Source organism: Cnephaeus nilssonii, assembly GCF_951640355.1.
Source record: "Cnephaeus nilssonii genome assembly, chromosome: X".
Classification (NCBI taxonomy): domain Eukaryota; kingdom Metazoa; phylum Chordata; class Mammalia; order Chiroptera; family Vespertilionidae; genus Cnephaeus; species Cnephaeus nilssonii.
The window spans coordinates 98,587,017-98,601,606 of record NC_137071.1 but is presented as its reverse complement, the minus strand read 5'-3'; positions in this window follow the sequence as shown (position 1 = coordinate 98,601,606).

Below are 14,590 nucleotides of genomic sequence, written 5' to 3'. Positions count from 1 at the left end.
CAAGATTTATGAGTCTGCTGTCAGCCTAACATAGCTTACTATTTACAGCAAACTTTTTATTTAAGTAGAAAGAGTGCACTCCAAATTAATGATAAAAGAATCTATATAACAAAAGCCTAAGTGACTGCGACCAGAACAACCAGTCTCTATGTTGCGCACTGACCACCAGGGGGCAGACGCTCAACGCAGGAGCTTCCCTCTGGTGGTCAGTGTGCACCCACATGGGGAGCGCCGCTCAGCCAGAAGCCGGGCTCATGGTTGGCAAATGCAGCGGCGATGATGGGAGCCTCTCCTGCCTCTGCAGTAGCGCTAAGAAGCAGTGAGCCAAGTGGTAAGGAGCAGCAAGCAGGCGGGCGGTAAGGAGCGAGGGGTCCTGGACTGTGAGAGGGCGCAGGCTGGGCTGAGGGACCCCTCCTCCAGTGCACGGATTTCGTGCACTGGGCCACTAGTCTATATATATAAAAGCCTAAGTGACTGTTATGAATGAACGACCAGAACGACTGGTCAACCAGTCACTATGATGCGCACTGACCACGAGGGGGCAGACGCTCAATGGAGGAGCTGCCTGCTGGTGGTCAGTGCACTCCCACAGCCAACTTCCTGCAGCCCCTCCCCGTGGCCGGACCCCTATCGGCCCCAATTGGGGGGCCGGCCAGCCAATTTCCCACAGCCCCTCCCCCCATCTGACCAACCTCCCATGGCCCCTCCCCCCACAGCCAGCAAAGCTACCACAGTCCCTCCCCCTGGCTGGCTGGCCAACCTACAGTGGTCCCTCCCCCAAGGCCCCAATCAGGGGAAGGGGGCCGGCAGGCCAACCTCCCGCGGTCCCTCCCCCTGGCTGGCCAACCTCTCTTCTTCCCTCCCCACTGCTGGCCGATCCCTCCAATAGGCCCCAATCAGGGGGCTGGCTGGCCAATCTCCTGGGGTCCTTCTTCTTGGTCAGCTGGCCCCCTGCTAGGCCTTGATCATCAGCCAGGCCGAGGTACCCTACCCGTGCATGGTGTAAGAGCGCGGCTCATCCTGGTCAGCTGAGCAGCTGTGGACCCGCCCTCCGAGCAGCTGCTCCCGCTGTGGGAGCACTGCTCATCCCGGTCAGCTGAGCAGTGCTCCCACTGTAGGATCACACTGACCACCAGGGGAGCAGCTCCTGGATTGAGAGTCTGCCCCCTGGTGGTCAGTGCACATCATAGTAACTGGTTGACCAGTCATTCTGGTCATTCAGTCACTGGGCTTTTATTATATAGGATGGATCCTTATCAAGTTTTATGTATTGTACATAATTTTATGTCCTATAATTTCATATGACTGGCAGTACAGTAGGTTTGTTTACACCAGCATCACCACAGGCACATGAGTAATGTGTTGTGCTATGATGTTATGTTGGCTATGACATCACGGAGTGATAGGAATTTTTATTACCATTATAATATTATGGGACTACTGCTTTATTTATTTATTATTTTATTTTATTTTTTAATCTTCACCCAAGGATATTTTTTCCCTTGATTTTCAGAGGAAGTGGAAGAGAGAGGGAAAGGCAGAGAGAAATATCATGTGAGAGAAACACATCGATTGGTTGCCTCTTGTACATGTCCTGATCAGGGCCCTAGCCAGGGAGGAGCCTGCAACCAAAGTACGTGTCCTTGACCAGAATCAAACCCAGGACCCTTTGGTTCACAGACCGATGCTCTATCCACTGAGCCAAACTGGCTATGGTGGGACCACTATTTTGCATGTGCTCCATTATTAACCAGAACATTGTTATGCTGTGTGTGACTGTACTTTTGTCTTTTAAACTTCGTACTAGCTTTAGAAGTAATAAATCTACTGATTTACTGTACATTTACCTTTATCAGTGAGAGTTTTGCTGTCCTATGTTTTCTTGTTATTAATAGCAACATTTTTTCAGCCTCAATAAGTCCCTTTAACATTTCTTCTGAATGCTTTAATGTTGATGAATTCCTTTAGTTTTTACTTGTCTGAAATACTCAATCTCTTCTTCAGTTCTGAGTTATAACCTTGTTGAGTAGAGTATATTGGTTGTGAGAGGTGTTTTTTCTTTCTTTCAGCACTTTGAATATGTCACGTCATTCCCTTGTGACCCTCAGAGTTTCTGCTGAAAAATCTGCTGATAGTCTTATGGGGTTTCCTTTGTATGTAACAAGTTATTTTTCTCTTGCTGTTTTTAAGATTCCTTTTTCTCTTTAACTTTTGACATTTTAATTATAATGTGTCTTTATATAGGTCTCTTTGGATTCGTCTAATTTGAAACTCTCTTGGCTTCCTGGACTTGGATGTCTGTTTTTACCCCCAGGTTTGGAGAGTTTTCAGCCATTATTTTTCAAATTATTTTTCTGCCCTTTTTTCTCTCTCTTCTCCTTTATAATGTGAATGTTATTTTGCTTGGTATTGTTCCATAGGTCCCCTAAGCAATCTCCACTTTTTAAAAATTATTTTATCTTTTTGCTGTTTGTGTGAATTCCAGTACTTTGTCTTCAAGTTCACTGATTCATTATTCTGCTTCATTCAGTCTTCTATTGAAGCCCTCTAGTGTATTTTTAAAATTCATTTGTTATATTCCTCAGATATGTGACTTTATTTTGGAAATTTCTTGTATTTTCTATCTCTTTGTTTAACGAATCACTGTGTTCATCATTTTCCTCCTTGTTTTTAGCCTGTGAACCACTTCATGACCTTTACTTTATCAGGTAGATAACTCATATCTATCCTTATAGTCTTTTTCTGGGGTTCCGTCCTATTATCTCACTTGGAGCATAGTCCTCTGTCTTCTCTTTTAGCTTGACGGTATGTTTTTTTCCTATGTATTAGGCAAAATAGATCTTCCTCCGTCTTGAAGGAGTGGCCTATCGTAGGTGATTTATTCAGATACTCCACCATCCTATCACCCCTACTTTCTGACAGTATCCAATACAGCACAAAACTCTGCTTCCTTAAAACTTTCTCCAAATCACCATATATAAGCTCAAATTCTAAGCAATCCCTTTTTATTTTCTTCTTACTGAGACACCCCACAGTTTCATATGGTGTGTGTTCTCCCTCACTGCAATGAGTAATAAACCCAACTTGTTTCACTATGGTGTATTTCTTTTGGTCTTTTTCTAGAGAGCTTTGAAATAATAATATGAAAATGTGATTAATATTCCAACTACTTTGTTTTTTTAATAGAAAAGGTAATTTCCAGTCCAATGAAATTCTTTACTGCTCTACTAAATATCTATATGTGGCTCATATCCTATATAATAAAAACCTAATATGCTACGTGTCTGGTTGTTTGGTGACTGGTCAACTGTTCAACCAATCAAAATGTAATATGCTAATGATATGCTAAGGCCTCTCAACTGCTCTCTATGACATGCCCGGACCACCAGGGGGAAGACAGTTGGCTGGTCAACCAGTCACCACTGACCACCAGGGGGGAGACCCTCCAACCTATGTTAGCTTGCTGCTGGGGTCTGGCCAATCAGGACTGAGCAAGATGGGCTGGACATGCCCTGGAGCCCTCCAGTGGCCCCTCCCCGGCCCCGATCGTGCACCAGTGGGGTCCCTCAGCCTGGCCTGTGCCCTCTTGCAATCCAGGACACCTGGGGGGATGTCGAAGAGCCAGTTTCAGCCTGATCCCACAGGCCACTCCCCTCAGGAAGGCACCAGATTCAGGGCTCATGGCTGCTGAGCTATGCTGCAGCAGCTGGAGCCTCTCCTGATTGAGACTGATTGGGCGCAAGTCCATGGCAGGCACAGTGGGGCCGAGATGAGCGGGAGCAGCAGTTTGGAGCTGCAGGCAGCATTGGACTGTGGGTTTCAGCTGATTCCTACAGACCACCCCGAGGGACCCCACCCATGCACGAATTCGTGCACCAGGCCTCTAGTAATAATATAAACTTTGATAGATACTATGTACATTAGGGTAAATAGTAAGTATCAGGGAGTCAATGTACTATAATTGAAAAAGCACTACATTTAATGTGAGAATATCTAAATTTGCAACATAAGTAGAAGGATTATTTTAGGAAATTTTGTTAATTTCTCTGAGCTCTGATTTCCTATATCTGTAAATGGATATAGCAGCTCTTATCTTACAAGGTTGTTGTGAGAATCAAATTATAAATTACATGGAGCCTTTTGTAAACTAGGACATGTTCTATACATATGTAAGACTTAAAAAAAATTAATGTTACTGTTGGAAGGACCAGATTAAATACATATCCCCTTTTATCAACTCATTTTATTCATGCACAACAAAAAACACAGAGACAGACAATTGGCTAATCTTAGATCATAAAGTAACTTTGGAGGTTGACTTGAGATTAGACTACAGATCTTGTGACTCCTTGTGTCTAGCATCCTTTCTATTGCATGAAATATCTTTTCTATTTTATTATTTATTTGCTTCTCTGTAATAAAAACTAATCTATCAAATGATTTTTGGTAGATCACACTATATTTCAAAGATCAACTCCTCTGAATCCCCCAAACAATTTGCAACATTAAAGGCTTCTGGGTATTTATGAGATTATGGTTAAGTTACAAAAATATATTTTTAAAAATAATTGTCAAACTTTTCATACTCTAATGATTCTTGTGGAGTTATCCCTATTTTCTTTCTTCCTTCCTCCCTCCCTTCTTTCCTCCCTCCCCCCTCCCTCCCTCTCTCTCTCTTTCTTCTTTCTTTCTTTCTTTCTTTCTTTCTTTCTTTCTTTCTTTCTTTCTTTCTTCTTCTTCTAATACACTGCCCCTCTTCATCTAACCAAGACTAAGGGTCTCTTTGATGGTACTTTCACTTGGTTATAATTGGGTGCTATACAATTGTATTTTCTTTTTAATACAGGGTTTAAAAAGAAAAAAATAATAGTCTTGGAACCTGAAGAAAGTAATCCTTTCACTGATTACAGATTGCTATCTATTTTCTGGTCAGCTCTTTGTTACTTATTCTTTCTAACATGCTTGACTGCACAAATCACAAAACAGGGATAAAAAGATTTTTCTGGAGTCTTTATTTGCTATGGTACAAGCTCATTAACCATATGGAGCACAAAAACCCAGGGCCTTAAGTATGAATGAATATTTTGTTGCTTGCTTTTAATAACTGCTGAAATGGAGTCTTTATGTTAAAAGTGTGTGTGTGTGTGTGTGTGTGTGTGTGTGTGTGTGTGTGTGTGTAAGAGAGAGAGGTAGAGATAGATAGCTGGGAGAGAGAGAGAGAGAGAAGAGAGGAGAGGAGAGGAGAGGAGAGGAGAGGAGAGGAGAGGAGAGGAGAGGAGAGGAGAGGAGAAGGAGAGAAGTGAGTTATGGGGCAGCAAACTTGTAAGAAGGAATATTTTATGCTACAGGCAAAGATGGTAATCTAGGCATTTAGAAACAATCTAGAATTTCTTCTAACTATTGCCCAGTAATTTATTAGATAAACATACTTATTATTCTGCTTCTATCATATTAGGATAAATGTTTACTATAGCCTCACCCAAAAGGATTTAGAACTTACTTAAAGGCAGATGAAAACTAAGACAAATGACCAAATAAGCCTTTTCATTCTCTTCTCACTCACTTTTCACACATTATTCAGACTGATTTTTGCCTGTCTTTATTGTCATAAAGAAAATGCAGAGTGAAAAAGACATAGGTTGGCCCATTTGCACTACAACAGTTTCTTAATGAAGCAAGAACCAGAATCCCCAAGGCAAGGAGACAGGTGCTTTCTTTTGGTAGTGACAGTTCTATAATTTCTTTCAGTTTTGTAGATAAGGAATCTTCTATGCAGTCTATTTCATAGACTGAACTTCCTCAGTTGTGCTCCTCTTTGCCATCCATTGATAAGGCCTCACAAAATGCAAGCCAACTTGAATATTAGCATAGATGCATTTTATAAAGCCACTAGGGGCCCGGTGCACGAAATTCGTGCACGGAGGGGGTTTGTCCCTCAGCCCAGCCTGTACCCTCTCCAATCTGGGATCCCTCTCACAATCCAGGACTGCTGGTTCCCAACTGCTTGCCTGCCTGCCTTCCTGATTGCCCCTAACCGCTTCTGCCTGCGAGCCTGATCACCCCCTAACCACTCTGCTGCCACCTTGTTTGCCCCCAACTTCCCTCCTCTGCCAGCCTGGTCACCCCTAACTGCCCTCTCCTGCAGGGTTGATCACCTCTAACTGCCCTCCCTTGCAGGCCTGGTCCTTCTCAACTGCCCTCTCTTGCAGGCCGGGTGCCTCCCAACTGCCCTCTCCTGCTGGCCATCTTGTGGTGGCCATCTTGTGTCCACATGGGGGCAGGATCTTTGACCACATGGGGGCAGTTATATTGTGTGTTGCAGTGATGATCAATCTGCATATTACTCTTTTATTAGATAGGATAGAGGCCTGGTACAGGGGTGGGGGCCAGCTGGTTTGCCCTGAAGGGTGTCCCGGATCAGGTTGGGGTTCCCTTGGGGTGTGGGGCGGCCTGAGTGAGGGGCCTGTGGTGGTTTGCAGACCGGCCACGCCCCCTGGCAACCCAAGCGGAGGCCCTGGTATCTGGAATTTATTTACCTTCTACAATTGAAACTTTGTAGCCTGGAGCGGAGCCAAGCCTGGGGCTCCCTCCGAGGCCGGTAGCCATTTGTGTTGGGGTTATAATTGAAACTTTGTTGCCTTAAGCGGGTGGGCCTGGCCAGGGTGTTCAGAAAGCTTTGATTCCCCTGTTGCCGGCGGCAACCCTGGCCTGCTCTCTCAAGCTCCATTCTGCCGCCATTTGTTTGAATTTGTTTACCTTCTATAATTGAAACTTTTTAGCTTGAGTGGAGGCTTAGGCCTGGCAAGAGCAGGCAGAAAGCTTGGCTTCCTCTGTTACCTAGGAAACCTTGCTCTCTGTGGCTGTAGCCATCTTGGTTTGGGTTAATTTGCATACTCGCTCTGAGTGGATGGTGGGCGTGGCTTGTGGGTGTGTCGGAGGTATGGTCAATTTGCATATTTGTCTATTATTAGATAGGATATCTGCTTTCCAGGTTCACATATGACATCCCTGAATCAAATATACATAAATGATAGATTTATGGGGCCACTTATGAGAACATAGGCATAGGTAACAGTGAGAATTTTGAGGAAGTCGTATAACTATTAAAATATTTATTTCCCCCCTAATCTGACAAAATATGTTACAAAAATACCAGAAAATGGCCGAAACCTGTTTGGCTCAGTGGGTAGAGCGTCGGCCTGCAGACTCAAGGGTCCCGGGTTCGATTCCAGTCAAGGGCATGTACCTTGGTTGCGGGCACATCCCCAGTGGGGGTTGTGCAGGAGGCAGCTGATCGATGTTTCTCTCTCATCGATGTTTCTGACTCTCTATCCCTCTTTCTTCCTCTCTGTAAAATATCAATAAAATATATTTTTAAAAAAATACCAGAAAATGTAGGATCTTGTGAGAAGAAATATTTTACAAAACCAAATAAATTTTACTGACAAGGAAATTGAACCTGAACTGGTTCAATAATAACTCCAGGATCATTGGCTACTTAGTTGCCGGAGATGCAAATGATAACAACTCAGACAATCTTCCCAATAACCTTTAATTTAGGTACTACCATGATTCCTCTTTTGCAAATAAGGTAACTGAGATTCAGAAAATATAAATTACTTGCCCAGGGCCACATGGCTAATAACTGTCAAAGCTAGGATTTCCCTCAGGAGGCCTGATTTGAGAATCCATGCTTTCCACCCTACACTATTCTGCCTCTCCAGGAATAGCTGTAGTTTACTGACTTTTTTCCTTTTATCCTCTCCCCATTTATGTCCACTTAAAAGGATTTATACTGTGGTACTAAATATGCATATGTACAAATACACACATTCACACACTATAAAATATTTTAAACATAGGACTGTGTGCATATCTGTACATATATATATATACTAGTAGCCCGTTTGCATGAAGATTCATGCAATAGACCTTCATTCACCTGGCTGCCTGCACCAGTTTTCTGCTGGCACCAGGGACCCAGGCCTTGGCTGTGGCCACTGCCTTCTGCCTTTTTCAGGGTCGGGGCTTGGCCCTGGGCGGTGGCCTTGGGCTCGGCGGCACCCAACATCCTTGCTAAGGATCGCAGGAGCCGACCCCCAGTGGTTTCCTGCGATCCGTGCAGGCTGCCCACTGGTGCCCAAGGCCGGGAAAGCCTCCGCCCCAGGCTTTCCCTGCCTTGGGCTCGCCGCACCCAGCGTCCCTGCTACAGATCACAGGAGCCGACCCCCAGTGGTTTCCTGCGATCGGTGCAGGCTCCCCGCTGGTGCCCAAGGCCCAGAAAGCCTCGGCCCCAGGCACCCCTGGGAGCGGCGGCATGGGCCCGGCCACGCCCCCCCCCCAGGGTGCCGATCGCCCCAGGCACCCCCGGGAGTGGCAGCATGGGCCCGGCCACTTGGCACCGCCATCTTGAACTTCTCAACGGCAGATATGCCACCCGGAGTCCCGCCCCCAGCCTCCTGCCGGCCCAATCGTGGGCATAGCGGAGGTGTGGTCAATTTGCATGTTTCTCTATTATAAGGTAAGATATTTCTATATCTATATCTATCTATATCTATATCTATATCTATATCTATATCTATATCTATATCTATATCTACATCTACATCTACATCTACATCTATATCTATATCTATCTATCATCTATCTTTAGCTATCTATATCTATATCTCTATATCTATAACTTCTTTGCTTCTCAGTGTGTCTGCAGAATCACAATTGATAAATGAATTGGCTCAGAGAGCAAAGAAACTGATTCTTTTTTATCATCGGCCAGAAAAAAAGAAGCTTCCTTTAGGTGGTCTAAGCAGAAGGCGAGATGAACAGGATGCTAATTTGCTCTAGCTCTGTCAGCCTGCTGTCTTTTGTTGGAAGCCAAGAAGGAAAGAGGTTATATTGTGCATGGCAATATGGTCCACTGGCCTGATTACAAGGCTCCAAGAGGGCTTTTGCAGCATGAACATATGGCCATTTTACAATATTTACATGGGGAAATGTAACCTGATTGGCATACAGGTTACAAATGGTTTCATGTTGGAAATCTCTTCAGTTTCTTCCCATAGGTATTGTGCTCACCATCTTCATAGACATAATTTGTAACTTAAAGAAAATATTTTAATTAATTATAATATGAACTATCATTTTTCTGGAGTAAACTATTTTAAAATGCCATTAGAGAATAGTTTAATGGAGAGAACATTGTTCTTAGAGTCAGGAATCATGGCATTGAGTCCCATTTCTGCCCCAGGCATTAATTACCCCAACTTTGGTTTCACTTTAAATTAAAGTGAATTTCAGTTTAAAGAAATGCTTTTTAAACTCAAGTTAGGTTACAGTTCTGTCTGGAATTTCAACTGTTTCTCTATAACAACCTCATTTCCAGTTTCTGAGACCTCATTTTTATACCTTCTCCCTTTATAAACTTTATATACCACCCCATTCCTTTACTTGCAGTCTTACCCCTCACTGAGAAAATGGAATCCATGTAGAACAGTCTACTCTATCTTTTGACTAAAGGGCAGTCCTTCCTCAGTTGCACTGAATCCCATACTCTTTCAAATATTCAAGTGTTTTGTTCTTTCAGTTACACCCTCTTTCTTTTGCAACCTCAGTTTCTCCTTCTCTACTGGATAATTCCTGTTAGTTGAAAAATGTGCTATAATATTCGCCCTTCACACTACATATCTCTCCTATGATCCATGTTCCCTGCTTTCCATACTAGCAAAACCATGCAAGACCTGTATATACTCTTTCTTTCACTCTCTAGATCCCAAATGATTCCTGATTTCCAGGTTTTTTTTAATTTCTTACCATATCATATGGTAAGATTTTATTCATTTTCTATGGCCAAGGAATATTCCATTGTATATATGTACCACAGCTTTCCCCCCCAACTCATCTATTGATGGGAACTTGGGCTGTTTCCATTTTTTTGTCTGATCAAAATCTGATCAAAATTAGTTTGTTATATAAGATTGGAAAGGTAGGTTATTTTTATTGATTTCAAAAAGGAAGGGAGAGGGAGAGAGAGATAGAAACATCAATGATGAGAGAGAATTATTTATCAGTTTACTTATGCACGCCCCACAATGGGGATCGAGCCCACAACTCAGGCATGTGCCCTGACCAGGAGTCAAACCAACCTCCTGGCTCATAGGTCGACGCTCAACCATGAGCCATGCTGGCCAGGCTGGAAAGGTAGTTTTTGATCAGACCTCATAGGCCTTACTTTTATCCTGTTTTATGGACTCTATGTTGTAGTCTGCAAAGTGCCAAAGACAATTTTTTTCCAGCAGATTAAATTTATGAAAACAAGAAGAGAATATGGCAGATAAAAGGTATCAGTTACAAAGTTGAGCATTGTAATGTCTTGATGTAATTGGAGCAGTATCTGAATTGGATATTTAATGAGAATGGAAATTTAACAAAGTAATGAATAATGAAAAACACTAAAGAAGACTTGACAATAATAGGTGAATGACTGACTATGAGCGTTGAAGAAAGGGAGACTAGTGCCTCAACATGATTCTTTCTTTTTAAATTTTATTTCCAATTACAGTTTACATTCAGTATTATTTTGTACTAGTTTCTAGACAGATACTTTACAAAATTTCCCCCCAATATTTCCAGTACCCACCTAGCACCATACATAATTACTATAATATTATTGACTATATTCCCTATGCTGTACTTTATATCCTCATGACTATGTTGTAACTACCAGTTTCTACTTCTTAGTCCCTTCACCCTTTTCACCCAGCCCCCAATATCCCTCATATCTGTCAACCATCAGTCTGTTTTCTGTAGCTACTAGAGGCCCGGTGCACGAAATTCGTGCATGGGGGGGGGGTGTCCCTCAGCCCAGCCTGCACCCTCTCCAATCTGAGACCCCTCGAGGGATGTCCAACTGCTCATTTAGGCCTGATCCCAGTAGGATTGGGCCTAAATGGGCAGTCGAACATCCTTTTCACAATCCAGGACTGCTGGCTCCCAACTGCTCACCTGCCTGCCTTCCTGATTGCCCCTAACTGCTTCTGCCTGCCATCCTGATCACCCCCTAACCACTCCCCTGCCAGCCTGTTTGCCCCTAATTGTCCTCCCCTGCAGGCCTGGTCACCCCTAACTGTCCTCCCCTGAAGGCCTGGTCACCCCTAACTGCCCTCCCCTGCAGGCCTGGTCCTCCCAAACTGCTCTCCCCTGCAGGCCTGGGTCTCCCCCAACTGCCCTCCCCTGCAGGCCCGGTTGCCCCCAACTTCCCTCCTCTGCCAGCCTGGTCACACCTAACTGACCTCCCCTGAAGGCTTGATTGCCCCTAACTGCCCTCCCTTGCAGGCCTGGTCCCTCTCAACTGTCCTCCCTTGCTGGCCATCTTGTGGTGGCCATCTTGTGTCCACATGGGGGCAGGATCTTTGACCACATGGGGGCAGCCATCTTGTGTGTTGGAGTGATGGTCAATCTGCATATTACTCTTTTATTAGATAGAATAGAGGCCTGGTACATGGGTGGGGGCCTGTTGGTTTGCCCTGAAGGATGTCCCAGATCAGGGTGGGGGTTCCCTTGGGGTATGGGGCGGCTTGGGTGAGGGGCCTGTGGTGGTTTTCAGGCCGGCCACACCCCCTGGCAACCCAAGCGGAGGCCCTGGTATCTGGAATTTATTTACCTTCTACAATTGAAACTTTGTAGCCTGGAGCGGAGCCAAGCCTCCTGCTTGCTCCGTGGCAGCAGCCATTTCTCTTGGGATTTATGTATCTTCTATAATTGAAACTTTGTAGCCTTAAGCAGAGGCCTGGGCTGGCCAGGGTGTGCAGAAAGCTTGGCTTCCTTCATTGCCGGGGCCAACCCTAGCCTCCCACTCTTTCCAGCTCTGTGGCTGCTGCCATTTCTGTTTGGATTAATGTATCTTCTATCATTGAAACTTTGTAGCCTTGAGTGGAGGCCTAGGCCAGCAAGGGCAGGCGGAAAGCTTGGCTTCCTCCATTGCCTGGGAAACCCAAGCCTTCCTCCTGCTCTCTGTGGCCGCAGCCATCTTGGTTGGGTTTATTTGCATATTTGCTCCTGATTGGCTGTTGGGTGTGGCTTGTGGATGTAGTGGGGTGATGGTTAATTTGCATATTACTCTTTTATTAGATAGGATGAGTCTGTTTCAATGTTTTTCTTCATTTATTTTGTTCTTAGATTCCACATATAGGTAAAATCATATCGTATTTGTCTTTCTCTGACTTATTTCACTTAGCATTATACTTTCCAGACTCATCCATGCTGTCACAAATGGTAGGATTTTATTCATTTTCTATGGCCAAGGAATATTCCATTGTATATATGTACCACATCTTTCCCCCCCACTCATCTATTGATGGGAACTTGGCTGTTTCCAGATCTTAATTATTGTAAATAATGCTGCAGTGAACATATGGCCACATATATTCTTTCAAACTAGTATTTTGAATTTCTTTGCACATATACACTGAGTGGCCAGATTATTATGATCTCTGAACACATAATAATCTGGCCACTCAGTGTATATGCTATATAATAAAAGGCTAATATAAAAATTGTCCCCTCAACCAGGAGTTCGACCAGTAGGCAGGCCGGCAAATCGCTCATGTCCCCACCTCCTGGCCAGACTGGCCGGATCCCACCCATGCATGAATTCATACACCGGGCCTCTAATATATATATATATATATATATATATATATATATATATATATATACACTGAGTGGCCAGATTATTATGCGTTCAGAGATCATAATAATCTGGCCACTCAGTGTACCTAGAAGTGAAATCACTGGGTCATAAGACAGATCCATTTTTAATTTTTTTGAATTAACTCCATTCTGCTTTCCACAGTGGCTACACCATCCTGCATTCCCCTCAACAGTGCATGAGGGTTCCCTTTTCTCCACATCCTCACTAGCACTTGCTGTTTGTTGATTTATTGATGATAGACATTCTGACAGGTGTGAGGTGATATCTCATTGTAGTTTTAATTTGTATTTCTATGATGATTAATGATGTTGAGCATCTTTTCATATGACTATTGGCCATCTACATATCCTCTTTGGTAAAAGTGTCTATTAAGGTCCTCTGCCCATTATGTAATCGGATTGCTTGATTTTTGGTGTTAACTTGTATGAGTTCTTTATAAATTTTGGATATTAACCCCTTATCAGATGTATCATTGGATAACATATTCTTCCATACAGTGGGTTCCCTTTTCATTTTGTTGATGGTTTCCTTTGCTGTGTAAAACCTTCTTAGTTTGATGTAGTCTCATTTGTTTATTTTTTCTGAGGAGCTATATCAGAAAAAAATTTCCAAGAGAAATGCCAGAGATTTTACTGCCTATGTTTTCTTCTAGGAGTTTTATGGTTTCATATCTTACATTTAAGCATTTAATCCATTTGAGTGTATTCTTGTATATGTTGTAGGATGGTGGTCTATTTTCATTTTTTTGCATGTATCTGTCCAATTTTCCTGACTGTCTTTACCCCATTGTATATTTTTGCCTCCTTTGTGAAACATTAACTGACCATTTAGGCATGGATTTATTTCTGAGCTCTCTATTTTGTCCCAATGACCTCCCTGTGATTCTTAATCCATAAGATTTGGAAAATAAGTTGTTAATGTTGGTAATGAATACATTTTTCTCTAGGAACTGACTGACTCCAAAATTGGAGCTAAATTTATTCTTATGGTTACACTTAAATTCATATGATGGATATTGGTCCAAGTTATTTTATGAAATCAGCTCTAAAAATATTTTTGTATTGAGACTCACTGTTCTGTTTTGATCTTTCTATTATAGCTAAGGATCACTCTGTGCCTTTTCTTTGTTTTTAGCCAAAAGCTATTACAAGAGGAATGAAATTATAACCTAGTTCTGTGGGCAGAAAGAGGAATGTCTGGAAGGAAAACTGATTTGGGCCAGCAAATGTCCTTTCAGACATGTTAGATTTAAGGTGATGTCAAGATATCCCAGTGGAAATGACAGTTATGAAGATGGAGCTTGAGCTTAGAGAAGACTCTGAATGATGAATGCAGTCTAGGCAGCGATTCACCATAATGTAATGACCTATAGACACAGTCAGGAGTAGTGTTCTAAGGATTGAGACTAGAGATTATATTTCACAACCAACAGAAGAAATAGAGGCAAACAAAGAGATAGATGAGATGCAGTCAGGAAGTTAAAGAAAAAATAAGAGAATGAATAGTTAAGGAGGAGGCAGTTTGCAAAGTTAGAAGGGGTTGACTGTGCTGAATCCTGGGGAAACTGTCAAAGAAAATAAAGATTGAGGATTTTGCAGTGATGGGTGGTGCTGGAGGGTCCATTTTCAGTGGAGTGGTAGTGGTGGGAGTCTGATTAAAAAAGAAATGAGTCAATAAGAGTAAAGGATGCACACAAAAAAAGAAGAAGAGGAATAGCTCTTAGGGTGTCATATTTTGGGGAGAAAGTAATTTTAAAATAACTTTATTAAGTTATTGTTTTTATTGGGGGAAATGATCCACATTTATTATAAAGATTAAAAAATAAAAAATGCAAATAAGAAAGTAAAAATAACATGAAAAACAACAATACATAAAACCCCT